Below are 17,418 nucleotides of genomic sequence, written 5' to 3'. Positions count from 1 at the left end.
GTAAATACAGAAAATATAGTTGCTTCCTTTTGTACTAATAATGACTCGGAGGATAAAGAAATCAAAGAATGTATATCATTTAAAATAGTGTCCAGAAAATGAAATAATAAATTTTTCCTATGCATGGATGAACATGAAAACTATGATGCTGAGTGAAATAAGTCAGAGGGCAAGATATAGGTGCAGAATAGTGTCACTTATTTAAGAAAAATAAAAGACAGTATGTTAGTAATACCCAGAGACAATAGAGATGAGGGATGGAAGGACCAGCCCATGATATGAAGCTTACCACAAATAGTGGTGAGTGCAGATAGAGAAATAACTACACTAACAACCATCATGACAATGGCAGTGAGTGAAAGAAACAGAATGCTTGTCATGAATACAAGCAAGGGGTTGGGGATGAAGGAGATAGGGATTATTAATGATGGAAATGTTGCACTGGTAAAAGGAATGCTCTTTTTTATGCCTGAAACCCAACTACAATCATGTTTGTAATCATGGATCTTAAATAAAAATATTGTAAAATAAATAAATAATTCCAAAATAAAAATAAATAAATGTAAAAAAATAAATAGTGTCCAAAACTACCAAGTACCAAGGAATCAACCTCACAAGAAGATGAGAGACCTAAACCATGAAACCTTAAAAATACTTAAGAAATAAAATGAAGAAGACCTAAGTAAATGGAAAAACATTCCATGTTCAGGGATTGAAAAAAAAATACTTACCTGACAGGGGAGATACCATGATCACAAAGGTGGTTTTCCCAGGGCTAGGCTCACCCATTGCACTCTGGGTGTGCTGACCCCTGTGATTTCCCCAAATGTGGGAAACTCGACTGCATAATTTGTGGTAGTGGGGGACTGCGCACACGCTCTCTCCTGAAAAAAGAAGAAGGAAAAAAAGATAAAAAGAAAAAAGAAAAAACAATATTCTCAAAATAACTACCTTACCTAAATTACTATATTGGTTCAATGTAATCCCTATCCAAATTCAGACAACAATCATCATGGACATAAAGCAATCAATTATAAATCTTGTGTGGGATCATAAAATACCTAGGGATTGAGAAATCAATACTGGAAAACAAGAAACAGGGTGGCATCTTATCACCTACTATGAAGACTTACTACAAAGCCCTAGTGATCAAAACAGCATATATTGGAACAAAGACTGACTTCCAGATCAAAGTTTCAGAATGGAATATCCAGTGAAAAGTCCCCAAGTATGTGGTCAATTAATTTTTGACAAAAAAGACGAGAACTTGAAATGGAGTAGACAGTCCTTCAAAAAATAGTGTTGGAATAATTGGATAATAACATGTAAGAATTAAATGTTGATGTATATCTCACACTTTAAACAAAGCCAATTCAAAGTTGATTAAAGATCTTAAGATTAAATCTGAATCCGTAAAGTTAATTAAAGAAAACATATGCAGAACACTCCAAGACTTAGACCTCAAAGAAATTTTTGATGCTAGTATGCCAATGGCAAAGAGTATAATATACTGGAGTATAATATATAAAAGAAGTATAATACTGTATAATAAGGAGCATGATATTATTATAATATAATATTGGCAAGAATGCCACTTTGTCTAACTAACCCCTATGGAAAACAGTATGAAAAGTTCTCATTAAACTAAAGTTCTCATTAAACTAAAAATTGAACTGCCATATGACCCAGCAATACCAATTTTGGGTTTCTGTTCCCATGGGAAAAAAAGCAACCTCCTAAAGGATGTATGCACACAGCTATTCACTACAGCACCCAGTACAATATCTAAGACTAGGAATCAACCTATCTGTCCAACAAAAATTAGTGGAATATGAAAATATGGTACATACATAATAGAATACTACATAGCTGCAAAGAATGTTGCAATCATGGAATTTTTTGCTACCTGGATATAACTGGAAAATATTATGGTAATAAAGTAAGCCAGAAGAAAAAGTATAAACAGAGAATACTATCACTTATATGTGCATTTAGAAAAACTGCATGAAAAAATACAGTGGTTAAATGGGAGTTGTCTCAAACATCCTCGGCCCTATAGCTTAGCAAGGAGAAGAAAGAGAAGAAATTGAGTGGAGGGAGGATAACCAACAATACGAAATAATGGGGACCTAGCACCAAGTGGTGTCAGGTGCTTTGGTGGTGTTAAAAAAAAGTACAAAACAGCCTGTGTTTCTGAATCCCTGAAGGTCTCCTCAGAGGGCTAGGGAATGCACCCCCCAAAAAAAAAAAAAAAAAAAAAAAAAAAAACCTGCATTTTGAAGCTACCCAGTAAGTAAATTCTGGCTGTGGGGGTCGCCGTCCAATAAGCTCAGTTCTCTGGCCTGCAGAGGCTCCGCCCTCCTGTGCCTTTGTTCACTCTGTTCTCCTGCGCCTGTCTGTCTGTGTTTCTGAAACCCTGAAGGTCTCCTCAGAGGCCTAGGGAGTGCACCCCTCAAAAACTGTCAACTAGAGGCAGCAGAAGAGCTTGGCCACTTTGCTTCACTCGAGGCCGCGCACTCTTTCTAACCAATGAACCCCATCACAACACGCAGGAAAAACCACACTAAAAGCGTGACAATGGGGAAACCTCACAGAGAAACACCAAGCACAGAGAATGAAGACGAAAGCTCGGATGACCTAATAAATTCCAACCACCTGATTAACCTCTCAGTTAAGGAACTTAAAATAGCAATATGGAAGATGTTTGAAAAACTCAAAGCAAGCATAGATCTATCTGAACATAACACAAAGACAGAAATCAGAAAACTACAAACTGAAATAACAGATCTGAAAAACACAGTAGCTCAACTGAAATTCTCAATGGATGGCCTCACCAGCGGGGGATTAGCAGCTGAGGAGAGAATCGGAGTACTGGAAGATGTGATGCAGAAAAACTCAACACAAAAGAAGAAATTTAAAAACAATCTTAAGACAAATGACCAGGCAATGGAAAAATTACTCAATGAATGCGAACAGATAAAAATAGAAATATTTGATAAACTCAACAGAAACAACATAAGAATCATTGGAGTCCCAGAGACCCAGGTAGATCTCCAGGAAAAATCAACTGTCAAAGACATCATCAAAGAGATACTCCCAGAGTTAAAGACTACTTGCAATCAAATCCTGCATGCCTGAAGAGTACCAGCTAAAAGAGACCCAAAGAAAAACACCCCAAGACATATCCTCGTTACAATGACAAATCCCACAGATAGAGATAGAATACTGAAAGCAGCAAGATCAAAAAGGGAAATTACATTCAAAGGAGCATCCCTAAGACTTACAGCAGACATGTCACCAGAAACTCTCAAGGCCAGAAAACAGTGGTGGGATATTGTGACAAGACTGAATGAAATGAATGCTTCACTGAGAATACTGCACCCAGCCTGACTCACATTCAGGTTTGAAGGAAGAATACATAGCTTCATGGACAAACAACAGCTCAGAAACTTCACAGATGATAAACCAGCCTTAAAGGAAAAACTGACAGGTCTACTCTAAGACAAGAGAGACCAACAAACACAACAAACTTATCTACAAAGATGACATTAAATCCTATTACAATCATCTCCCTCAATGTCAATGGACTAAATTCACCAATTAAAAGACACAGAGTGGCAAAATGGGTCAAAAAGATGAATCCAACCTTCTGCCTACAAGAAACACATCTAAATATTCAGAATAAACAGACTCAAAATCAAAGGCTGGAAAAAAATCATCCAAGCAAACAAACCCTCAAAAACGCTGGGGTGGTCATATTAATATCTGATGACACCAACTTTATACTCAGAAAAGTGGTAAGGGACAAAGATGGACACTATGTACTAATCAATACATATGTGCAACAGAAAGAAATCAGACAATTAAACATATATGCACCCAATGAGAGACCAGCAAATTATCTAATACAATTACTAACAAATCTGAAAGAAGAAATCAATAATAACACAATAATTGTGGGAGACCTCAACACAGCCCTATCAACACTTGATAGGTCAACCAGATGAAAACTCAACAAAAACATACTAGCCTTGTAAAGAGTAATGGAAGAAAGAGGACTAGTAGATATATATAGGACACTCCATCTCAAAAAACTTGGATACACATTCTTCTCCAATGTACATAGGCCATTCTCCAGGATAGACCACATACTGACACATAAAACATGCCTCCATAAAATCAAGAGGATAGAAATCTTGCAGGCTACATTTGCTGACCACAAGGCTCTGAATCTAGATGTGAACTACAAAGCCACACAGAAGAAAAACTTTAACAATTGGAAATTAAACACCCTGCTACTGAACAACCAGTGGTGAACCAGAGATGAAATCAAAAAGGAAATCAAAAACTTTCCTGGAAACAAGTGATAATGAAGACATAAACTGCCAGAATCTATGGGACACAGCAAAAGCGGTCCTGAGAGGAAAATTTATAGCTCTACAAGCACACATCAGGAAGAAAGAAGGGGCATACTTGAATAACTTAATGACGCAGCTCAAAAAATTAAAAAATGACCAACAAAAGGAACCAAAAATAGGGAGACAGAAGGAAATAACAAAGCTGAAAGCAGAACTCAATGAAGTGGAAAACCAAAAAACAATCTGAAAGATCAACAGAAGCAGATGTTGGTTCTTTTAAAAAACAACAAGATGGATAGACCATTGGCAAAACTCACAAAGAAAGAGAGAGAAATCTGATAACCTGTATTAGAAATGAAAAGGGGGAGATCACGACAGATATTGCAGAGATCCAAAGGGTAATCAGACACTACTTTGCGAAAATTTATGCTACTGAACATGAGAAACTAGAAGAATTGGACACTTATAACCTTCCACATTCAAGTAAGCGGGATATAGCATATCTAAACACCCCCATCACTACTGAGGAAATTGAAACTGTAATCAAATATCTGCCCAAAAAGAAAAGCCCAAGCCCAGATGAAACTTTTAATGAATTTTTTAAAATTTTTTAAGAGGAGCTACTACCAATCCTAGCCAGGCTCTTCCATGAAATTAAAAAAACGGGAACACTCCCAAACAGCATTTATGAAGCCAACATCACATTGATACCAAAACCAGACAGAGATGCTGCCAAAAAGGAAAAGTACAGACCAATATCCCTGATGAATGCTGATGCAAAGATCTTCAACAAAATCTTGGCAAATAGGATCCTATGCATTATCAAGAAGATCATACACTACGACCAAGTAGGTTTCATCCCAACTCATCTGTAAAACACTACATGACATTGAGACTAAAGACATCTTCAAGGAGGAAACTGCACTTTCCAAACAAATGAAAGCAGAGATCAACAGATGGGAATACATTAAACTGAGAAGCTTATGCACCTCAAAAGAAATAGGGCCCAGAATACAAGAGCCACCCACCAAGTGGGAGAAACTATTCACCCAACACCCGTCAGATAAAGGGCTAATATCTAAAATATACAGGGCACTGACAAAACTTTACAAGAAAAAAACATTTAATCCCATCAAAAAATGGGGAGAAAAAATGAACAGACACTTAGATTAAAAAGAAATACAAATGGCCAAAAGGCACATGAAAAAATGCTCCACATCACTAATCATCAGGGAGATGCAAATCAAAACAACTATGAGGTACCACCTCACACCACAGAGATTGGCACACATCACAAAGAATGAGAACAAACAGTGTTGGCGGGGATGTGGAAAGGAACTCTTATCCACTGTTAGTGGGAATGCCGTCTAGTCCAACCTCTATGGAAAGTAATATGGAGATTCCTCCAAAATCTGGAAATTGAGCTCCCATTCAACCCAGATTTTCCACTCCTAGGGATATACCCTAAGAACACAATACAAAAACCCCTTTCTCACACCTATATTTATTGCAGCACTATTCACAATAGCTAGGCTCTGGAAATAACCAAGATGCCCTTCAACAGACGAATGGCTAAAGAAACCATGGTACATATATACAATGGAATATTATGCAGCTGTCAGGAGAGATGAAGTCATGAAATTTTCCTATACATGGATGTACATGGAATCTATCTTGCTGAGTGAAATAAGTCAGAGGGAGAGAGAGAGATGCAAAATAGTTTCACTCATCTATGGGTTTTAAGAAAAATAAAAGTCATTTTTGCAACAATCCTCAGAGACAATGAGAAGAAGGCTGGAACTTCCAGCTCACTTCATGAAGCTCACCACAAAGAGTGGTGAGTGCAGTTATAGAAATAACTACACAGAGAACTATCATAATCATGTGAATGAATGAGGGACCTGGAAAGCCTGTCTAGAGTACAGGTGGGGGTGTGGTGGGATAAAGGGAGATGTGGGACATTGGTGGTGAGAATGTTGCACTGGTGAAGAGGGTGTTCTTTAAATGACTGAAACCTAATCACAATCACATATGTAATCAAAATGTTTAAGTAAAGAAAAAATAAAAAAGAAAAACTTGACTCTTGATGTAAAGAGAAAAGAAACATTGGTCATCAGCACTTAAAAATCCATGAAATTCATATCAATGTAAAAGCGGTAATTAAAAATCTTATTTTTAATTTTCTCATAACTCTCTTTTTTTCAAGCAACATATTACTTCTAGAAGTACTTTAATGTGTTTTTATATTACTAGGTTATATATTGAAGTGATAGCAATCCAGGGGTGGGGGGGAATGGAAGATATATTGATCTTTTGATTTAGGTGACATATTTCTGAGTATTTTAATGAGGAGAGGGAATATAAAGATACCATTTATAAAATAAGAAATGGAGGATAAATATTTAATTTGTAATTAGTGAGGCAATATTTTAGAATTTATCTTTAATCTCAGAATAGAAACGAGTTACCTGTCTATCATCTATCAACTGAAAAGTGAGTGGGTCCCAGGGGCCATTTGGTCTCAGATGTATTAAGTGGGAAAAAAAATGGTCAGAACTAAATACACAAGCCAAATTCAGCTGCAATGGGTCTAAATTAGAATAATCTAAACTCAAGGTTCTGAGTGGTAGGTAGCACAGTGGTAGGGTGTTTGCCTTGCATATGTCTGACCGAGGTAAGACACGGCTTTGTTTCCCAGAATCCTATATTGTCTCCCAAACCATGAGTGATTTTTAGCGTGGCTGGGTGGGATTCAAAACCAAAATAAAAAAATTCTAAACTCAAATTGACCTGTTACAATGATATACTAGTTGTCAAAAGGTGGAAATATGGGATGCATTCTGGGAACTCTGGTAGAGGGAGGTCCTGAAAGTCAGCCCCTGAAGAGGTTGACTGATGGAGAGATGGAGGATAAGGTCTTTCCCCTCCAGCTTGGAGCACGCGTCTGCCACCCTGTCCAGCCAACAGTTCTGAGGTGAAACGGTGGGTAAACAGCTCACAGACAGTCAGGCTTGTGGAAATATTAGCTTTATTCGGTGGACAAGACTGAAGTCCAAAGACTCAGCATAAGCTCCAGCCAAAAGCCTCTTGCCTTCCACAGACCCTTGTTTTTATCCCCCAGAATCAGGTACCACCCAATGGTGGGATCAGATACCACCCAATGGTGGAAGCAGAGTCAGGTACCACCCTGGGGTGGGGGCAGAATGCCAGGTAACACCCTAGGGTAGGGCACAATCACCATAACATAATAATCCCCTAAAATATTTACATACACAACAATTCCCCCATTTGTTTTTAATAAACAAACAATATTGTCTACAATTATTAAAGGAAAAACTAGTCAATAATAAAAGCGGCTGTTTGCATAAGCACATCACAGAAAAATGTAAAGAAAAACTTCTGACCTAAACACAGGGTGTCTAAAACCAGAAACATGTATCAAGGAATCAACTACAAGCTCCTGAGAAGATAAATCTAAGATGTACATAGATCCTTTGAAGAGACACCAGAAAGGTTGTGTAGCAGGTGAGAAGAAGCATCTTTTCTTTATTTGTAGTAGTTGTTGTTGTTGTTGGTTTTTGGGTCACACCTGGCAGTGCTCAGGAGTTACTCCTGGCTCCACGTTCAGAAATTGCTCCTGGCAGTTACTGGCATTCGAACCAATGACCTGCATGAAAGGCAAACGCCTTACCTCCATGCTATCTCTCCGGCCCCATTTTTATTCAAGTTCAGGTAGACCAGAAAGCCCATCTTTGAGGTAATTGAATCAGGCCCTTATTTTGGAGGAAGAAGCATATACCCCCTGCACAATGGGGGGACACTGCAATGATGATCAATAGGCTTCTGAACTTAATCCAAGTTCTTAATCCAGGCTGAAGTCTATATGATGTCCGAAATGTACCAATAAGGTCAATTATTTATAGATGGGAGCTTAAGTCACAAACCAAAACAAAATGTTTAAGGCAGAGACCCTCCCTGTGTAAATAAACAACTTGAGGGCCCATCCAAAATGGATTGAACCTCCTATAAACCTAATATTTTGCCTATGATGCACTCACACAAAAAGTCCTGAGACCAGACAAAAATATCATTTAGGAAATTATAAACAATATCTAACCCAAAAACCTAAAGTCAAGAAAGCAAAACCCTAATGTAATACAACCTCAACTCCTAAGATTAAAAACTGAAATAGAAAAACATTAATTACAATAGTCAAAAGAAGTGTAGTACCAAATATAAATTCAAAGTATTACAATTGTAAGAAAAATACAAAAGGTGAAATTTCTTCAGAGTCCAATACCAATCTGTAAAGATGAGGGGTCTGGAACTCCAAAAAAAAAACCAGCCAAAGACACTTGATGGGTCTGAAAAAGCGGTCTTGAAGCCATCTTGAGTTGGTTGGGCTTCTGCATTTTCTTTGGGATTGGTGCAATCTTCGGGTAGCCATTGTAGAGATGGTCAACAATAGCACTGTGTATGTGGATGTGGATGTAAAACCAGAGATTCAGATAACACAGTTTAACAGGGATCCAGAGATTGTGGGTCTTATCCGTGGATCTTTTCTCTGGGGTTTCATTGTGACACAAATTCTAGATGGCTTCATTTTCAATAAGTTTGCAGCAAACCTGGTACAAAACTCCAACAGTCATGGATTTCTTCTTTGGGCCAAGATCAGGAGGCTTGTAATTGTGGGTGAAGGAGATGCGCTGCACATGTGAAGGGAATACTGAGAATTAAATGTTAAGGACTAGGAAGGAAGAATAAGGAAGACTAAATTGGGGAAGATAAAGTTAGGAAGGAAGATAAAGTTAGGAAAAAGGGAACTATATACAAAATATGCAAAACAGACAGACACTAAACAAGACATACACATACAGACTTTACAAAAAATATGGCCATAACACTCACTCATACCAAAAAATATTTGTTGGAAAGGATCCAATATAGAGCAAAAGAAAAGAGAATTCAGCTGAATCAACTAAAAAGCACATTAAAATGTAATAGCCAGCAACTGTTTAGATAAATCACTTCAAAATAAAAAAAAAATTTTATGGCAGAGCAGAGCAGATCTGAAAGATATGTCATGCATAATACAAACATGGAAAACTCTACTATAAGTGTATAACAGTATATATACAAAGTTATTGTATAACAGTAACTCTATGATAATCAATCATAGGCAAGAAGCACTGTGAAGAAAGTCCACCAAAAATTATCATTATGTCAGCGTCTTTAAACCTGAATTGAGGGAAATAAAGCAATGATGTTAAAATAAAGAGTGAAAGTCATTAAATGAGTATACCTAGAAAGAAATACAACATTAATATGATGAGAAATTTTTCTTTCAGGTAAAACTTGACTAAATTAAATTGTAAGGTTTCATGATTAACTGAGACCTAGAGCAATAATAAAATTCAGACATAAATCCATCATACAAGGAAACACATCGGGGGTCCATGATTTGCAATTCATATTCATTGATCATGCCTGTGGAAAGAATCCTAGAGCATTAATAGCAACCGATAAGGAAGTGAAATGATTATCTGGTGTTCATTGTAGATCTTTAAGAAGTATAAAACAGGATGTATGCTGCTGTAGATTTCACCAATGTAGTAGGGACTTTTTTGATCTTCTTATCATCAAAATTGATCCAGTGTTGCTTTGCAGCAATTTTACAGTATGAAATACAGTGTCCATAGTAAACTTTACCATAATGTTTGACACTGATAATAAGTTGTATTTCTTAGTCTTGCTTTTATTCTCTGAAGTGAATTCTACTAAACTGAAGTCTTCTAAAGAAATATCTACATAAGTGTGCATTTTTTTATTTGTTTGCCATCAAAAGCAAAATGTTTCAAGTGTATTATAAGTACTGGTGCCAGTTTCCATAAGTACGTTTTCTTTGAAAAAATCCCTTCTAGTTTTGCAGCTGTTGCACAGAACTTTGTTGTCATCCCTTAACTCTTCTTCTTTAAAAAACTCAGAGAGGCTTTCCTGTAATGTACATTTATCTGTAGATATAACAGCTAGAGACAAATGAACAAATGTCTCATAACTCAGACTTTTGGTGGCATGTGAGGCACTATAGTATAGATTTGAATTCTCCTTGAAAGAGATCATAAATAATAGATTTGTGAACCTTTTGGTTTCTGGACTAAATAGTTAATAATTTTCATTTTCCGTAAGATGTGTAGTTTTGTCTGTCATTAGATTTACAGTAAGAGTGTCCTGATATAGTCCCTCTATTAGGAACATCAGTAGTTCGTGTGGATCCTGCTGATTGTGCCCACAAACTGGTCATTAAGTAAACCAATTGTTACTTTGAAGCTTTCAGGGTTAATATATCTATGAAATCCATTTCCCATGGTTTTGATGAGCCGACCAAATTCTTCGGCTAATTTACTTTCATGCCCCATTGAATTTTTCTTGTTAATATCCTTTTTATAATGATCTTGATGAAAATACTGAGTCAAGTCTGAAATATGATACAAGCATTGCAATATTGAATTCATGTAGCAAGAGTTTCCTATATTTTGGAGCCCAAATAAGACAGGTTCCTATCTATCCTTTTGCATCTCAGAGAGTAAGGGTTTATCACTACCATCAGTCTCACTCAATGTATGGTGTGTGACAGCTAAATCCTTGTTCCCTGCCCCAGAGACCTCAGCAATATTACTGCTGTTAGTGTCTGGATTATTCTGTTTTTGCTCTGAAGGGGAGTTCATTGTCTGAACCTCATCATTTGTGCTAGCCCGATTTCTAACCAGGTGTAATGAAACCCAAAATTTCTTGGGAGGGTTGTCATTTGTAGAAACATATGGCATAACCCCTTCCTCTCAGGAAAAGATATCCAGCTATCCATTTTTCATCCTCCTTGATCCAAATAGGTTTATGGGTTGTTTCTTGTCTCTGAATATCTTCTTTAGAAGTCTTTCTACTGCTGTATAACTTTCCCCTTGGGGTAAGTTTAAGTAATTTAGTGTGATAGGAGTCAAAGATAGCAAATCCTTTGGTGGTAAACCTCTTTTTCTATTTTTTTGTAATTGAGTTTTTAAGGTTCTTTGAGTCCTTTCTACAATGGCCTTCCCCTACAATTGTAAGGAATTCCTCTGAGATGTCTTATCTGCCATTCTTTACAAAAAATTCAAAAGTTTTCCTAACATAGGCTGGCACATTATCAGTTTTTATAAAATATGGAATACCCATCACAGAAAAACATTGTAAAAGAAAACTACAAACAACCTTAGATTTTTGAGAAGACATGGGAATTGCCCACATAAAACGAGAATAATTGTCCACCACAACATGAAGATAAGGTTTTCTTGGAAATAAATCTGTTTGAGTTATATCCATTTACCAAAGTTTGTTAGACTGTAAGCTTCTTGGGTTTGCTCCTGCTATGTAAGTCTTTTTTGTTAATGGTGCACATATGTTGCAGTTTTCTACAATTTCTCTAGCTTGCCTCCATGGAATTTGGTAATTCACATGTAAACGGTTTTGTGTGTAGGGCTGAATGTTCCTCTACAGGTGATTTAAATATAGGCATTGCTAGTAAGTCAGCAGTTTTATTTCCTTGAGCCATCGGTCCTGGAAGACTTGAGTGGACTCTAATATGTGTGAAGAAGATGGGCTCAGTTTGTATTTGAAGAAATTGCTGTAATCGTTTAAGTAAGTTCTGTATGATTGGGTTTTTAGCATTAAGGGAAGCAGTGGCTATCACATGACATAAATTTACCACATACAAAGAATCAGAAACTATATTCATGGCTTCAGATACATTTTCTAATAGGTAAATTAACGTTGCTAATTCAACTTTCTGTGCAGATTTATATTTGGTATCCATGGTCATATTAATGTTGTTTCCGGTTATTCCTCCTTTTCCATTTTGGGATCCATTGATATAAAAAAACCTTGGCATTGGGAATAGGGGAATCCCGAACAATTAAAGAAATAACAAACTGAGTTTTCTTTAAAAATTCCCAAGTTTTTCCTGCTGGATAATGGGAGGATATTTCTCCTGTGAAATCTGAAAGGGCCCCTTGTAGAGATTCATTAAGAGGCAATATTGATTCAATTTCCTTTTTTGGTATTGGGAAAACTATTATATCTGGGTCAAAACCTAGTAAAGATATAGATCTGAGTCTTGCCTTGATAATAATCTCTGAAATCAGTTGCAAGTAGGGGACAACTGAGCGAGGCTGTTTGTTATGTAAATACACCCATTCCAAAGGTCCTGACTGTTGCATCAAGGCCCCTGTGGGGGTTTCTATAGTAGGGAAGATTAACAGAAATACCTTTTCTCCTGGGATGATTCTTAAGAAAAACTACTTTTGTAATCTGCTCAAGAAGATGTCCAATTCACTTTTGGCAGCCGTTGTTAAGTTTCTCGGGCTATCTAAAGCAGGGTCACCCTTCAATGTTTTAAACAGATTAGATAACTCTGCATTCAAGATTCCTAGTGCAGGGCAGAGCCAATTTACGTCACCTAAAAGTCTCTGAAAATCATTAAGCGTTCTGAGGTTTTCTTTTTTGATAGAATTTTTTTGTGGATGTATAGATGTCCAGTCCAGAATAAAAGCCAAATATTGATATGGTGGCATTATCTGTATTTTTCTAAAGCTATTCTCAGTTTTAATGATTGTAAACAGGCAATAATATAAGAGTATAAGTCCTGTAAATCCGTTTCATTGTTCATTGTGAGCAAGATATCATCTGTATAATGAAATATCATGGCTTGAGGAAATTTTTCACGAGCAGGGCTCAAAACCTTATCTACAAAAAACTGGCACATTGTTGGGGAATTCAGCATGCCTTGGGGGAGAATATTCCATTGGAAACATCTGCAGGGATGGGTATTATTGAGAGAAGGAACTGAGAATGCAAAACATTTTTTATCATCTGGGTGGATAGGAATATGGTAGAATCAGTCTTTCAGATCAATTATAATTAAGGGCCATTCCTTTGGAATAACTACAGGTGATGGTAAACCAGTCTGCAATTTGCCCATAGGTATTATGGATAAATTTACAGCTTTAAGATCCATCAGAAGTCTCCATTTACCGGATTTCTTTTTTATAGTGAATATAGGTGAATTCCATTGAGAAAAAGATGGTTCAATATGTCCAAAACTTAGCTAATTCTGTCAGCACCTTTAATTTATCAGTTTTAAGGGGCCACTGACCTGTCCAATTTGGTTTGTCAGATTTCCATTTTATTTTTATTGGTGCTGGTATTTTTATGGTAGTGGCCCCTGCTAAAAATTTTGGGTTTTTAAATCAAAAGAAGGTTTGGCTCTTCTGGAGCTAATGGGATGAGGAATTCTGCTTTCCACTGTTTGTGTAGGTCACGGTCCCACAGGGATGGTGAAAATGGGCCCATGTGAGGTTTGATTATTGCTTTTTGATTTTCTGGGCCATAAAATATCATACTCCTCATACTCAACAGACAGGAGTTCAGGCCTTCTATTCCTTCTAGCAAATACGGGATTTCCTGAAGAGGCCAATTTTCTGGCCATTCTTTATCAGAAATTACAGTAACCTAGCACCTGTATCTATCATTCCGTCAAAGGGTTGCCCTTCCAAGTAAAGTTTGATCATTGGGTGTTCATCTTTACATTTAGTAACCAGAGCCACAATTGGGTTTTGAGCAGCACCCGGATCTGTGCTTCCAAAACCTCCAATTCTAGTCTTATCTGATGTCCCAAATTTGACATAAGGCACTATTACTATCTGAGCATTCTCTTCTCCTCATGTAACTGGTACAGTAATAACTACAATGATTTCTCCCATAGAATCTGAGTCAATGACACCAGTGATTACTGATATACCCTTTATGTTGAGGGAACTTCTGCCAAGAATCAAAGCAATAGTATCTGGGGGTGGCGGGCCCAAAATGCCAGTTTCTAACATGTAATGGCATGCTCCTGGGTAAATTGTAATGTCCTCTGGGCATAATAGACTAGAGAACCAATGCATAAGCAAAATGGTGGCAGAATCCACATGACTAACCACAGAAACCATTTACTGGTCAGCAGAGAAAATTTCCAATGAAGTATTTCACTTACAGTTATTGAGGGTCCAGGTTAAGCCTTTTCAGGTGCCATTATATTGCAAGTCAGCCCCTGAAGAGGATGACTGATGGAGGGATGGAAGATGAGGTCTTTCCCCTCCAGCTTGGAGCACGTGTTTGCCACCCTGTCCAGCTGACAGTTCTGAGGTGAAATGGTGGGTAAACAGCTTGCAGACAGTCAGGCTTGTGGAAATATTAGCTTTATTCAGTGGACAAGACTGAAGTCCAAAGACTCTGCATAAGTTCCAGCCAAAAGCCTCTTGCCTTCCACAGACCCTTGTTTTTTTTTTTTTTTTTTTTTTTGGTTTTTGGGCCACACCCGTTTGACGCTCAGGGGTTACTCCTGGCTATGTGCTCAGAAATCGCCCCTGGCTTGGGGGGACCATATGGGACGCCAGGGGATCGAACCACGGTCCGTTCCTTGGCTAGCGCTTGTAAGGCAGACACCTTACCTCTAGCGCCACCTTCCCGGCCCCAGACCCTTGTTTTTATCCCCCAGAATCAGGTACCTCCCAATGGTGGGATCAGATACCACCCAATGGTGGAAGCAGAGTCAGGTACCACCCTGGGGTGGGGGCAGAATGCCAGGTCACACCCTAGGGTAGGACACAATCACCAATCAGGGTAGGGTCAGTAACATAATAATCCCCTAAAATATTTACATACACAACAGGAGGTCAACACTGGTGATGGGAATGGCCCTAATTCACTGTCTCTATGTACCTGAAATACAACTATGAAGGACTTATTCACAATGGTCTCCAGGAAAAAAAAATGCTACTTGTTTTTCTGCTTTGAATCTGATGAAATAAAACAAACAAAAATCCTGAATATCTAACTTTATGCATTCCCAAGATTCTATAAATGGAAGTGTGAAATTTTGTAACAGTTATTTGAAGAGGGGGGGGTCTTTCTGTTAAATATAGTCATGCATTTCTGACATTATTAAATTTTCTAAGGTTTAGAAGTAATTTCAAAAAATCCTGGAGATGAGGGGGCAGGAAAGCATTTCTATTCTCTTTTCCCCTGACAGGCTATCTATTGCTTTATGATTTGAAGAATATTTAATAAGGCAAAAGGGTAAACTTTATTTCTCCATTTATTTTGCTCCAGAGTCAAGGAATTGCAATATCTATCTCTGAGTGTATCTTCATCTCACATGTCTAGCATGAGCAAGATCATGACCTTGGAAAAAAATATTCACCCTGCTGTGCTCACTTTGGCAGGTTATATACTAAAAGTTATTCACCCTTCAGAGGAAAATTTTTGTTTGAATTATGTCTACTGAATTACTAGGTCATTATTTTAGGGGAATGGATATCTTATAATACTCATTGTTTCTCCTGGCTCTGCACTCAATAATCACTCCTGTAGGGACTCAGAGAACCAAATGCAATACTGGGGATTGAAACATGGGTGGTGTTAAGGAAGGACAAAACTAAATATACAAGCCACAGAGTCAATACAATGAGAACCTGAGAACCAAACTTTAACAACCAAACTTATAAAAGTGCCTGTTTGGTTGGCAGGCTGAAGCTCAGGGGAGGTATGAGATTGACACTGGTATTGTGATTGCTGCTAAAATGTAATATAAATAACTATGTAAATAACAATGCCTTTAATAATATATATATAATTAAAATATAAAATATTGTGATGAAAATGGATAGATGTAATGATCATTACAGTATTAACTGGAAATATAAGTTTATAGAAAATTGCTATATTATAAAATATAACCCCCCCAAAAAGCATTGCTCTCACATGGACATCTCAGTTGTGTACTCACATTACTCTCTCTCTCTTTCTTTCTCTCCTATTAATTAGACTTTATTGTCTTTGAAATATTTCTCTGACAAAGACAAATAATCTTTTTTCTTTAGATATAAGTTATTATTACATCTCTTCTAGATTCCAAAGATCTAAATTTTACCTAATTTCATGCTACCCCAGAAATTTAGGTAGTCAGTAGTACATTACCATATAGAACAATTCAATTAATTTTAGGTATGGTCTAATGGTCAAACAAGGGGCTTGGCAGGGTAGTTGTCCATGGGAGATGGAATTTACTTAGTGTGTCCTTTTCCTTGAAGTCAGATGTTTTTTTGTTGTTGTTTTGTTGTTTTTTTGTTTTGTTTTGTTTTTGGACCACACCCGGTGACGCTCAGGGGTTACTCCGGGCTATGCGCTCAGAAGTCGCTCCTGGCTTGGGGGACCATATGGGACACCGGGGGATCGAACCGCAGTCCGTCCTAGGCTAGCGCAGGCAAGGCAGGCATCTTAACTCTAGCGCCACCGCCCGGCCCGAAGTCAGATGTTTTTTAAGAATCATATGAACATACTCTTATATTTATGGCCTAAGGACTAAGTTTTGACATACTAATTCTTCCATAGCAATTGGTGCGTTTAGAAATTTTGGAGTCAGTTTTACAAATTAACATTTTTAGACTGACAAGCTCCCACTGTTTTCAGATGACATGATACTGTATTTAGAAAACCTGATAAAGACTTTACTGAAGAGATTCTAAAAACAATGAAATCATATAGCAAAGTGACAGGCTACAAAAGTAACACTCAAAAATCAATGGCCTTATTACACAAAAATAATGATAGAGGAGAAATGAACATTAAATAAACAATTCAATTCACATTTGTGCCACAGAAAATCAAATACCTTGGAGTTAACTTAACTAAAGAGGTGAAGGACCTATTTAAAAAAAAAACTACAAAACAGTGCTTCAAATAATAAAAGAGGACACAAGAAAATGGAGACACAGAACTTATCATGGTCTAGGAGGACTAATATCATTAAAATATCAATACTCCCCCAAATCATTGTACAAACAGATTTAATAAAATTTCTCTAAGAGTACCCATGACATTCTTCAAAGAAGTAGATCAAACAATCCTGAAATTCATTTGGAACAATAAACACACATTAATAGCTAAACCAACCATTAAAAAAAGAAGATGGGAGGCATCATTTTCTCCA

The 17,418-nt window shown here is 37.2% G+C and overlaps 1 non-coding gene across 1 annotated transcript; it reads left to right on the top strand.

Moving 5' to 3' along the window:
* The first annotated feature begins 723 nt into the window (after positions 1-723).
* LOC126008516 (U1 spliceosomal RNA) lies at positions 724-887 on the top strand. The gene has a single exon (XR_007495843.1). It is a non-coding gene; the product is annotated as a U1 spliceosomal RNA (small nuclear RNA).
* The last annotated feature ends 16,531 nt before the right edge of the window (positions 888-17,418 follow it).

This window comes from Suncus etruscus, chromosome 4 (assembly GCF_024139225.1).
Source record: "Suncus etruscus isolate mSunEtr1 chromosome 4, mSunEtr1.pri.cur, whole genome shotgun sequence".
NCBI classification, from domain to species: Eukaryota; Metazoa; Chordata; class Mammalia; order Eulipotyphla; family Soricidae; genus Suncus; species Suncus etruscus.
Note: the sequence above shows the minus strand (reverse complement) of the source record. Positions and strands in the feature narration are given on the sequence as shown.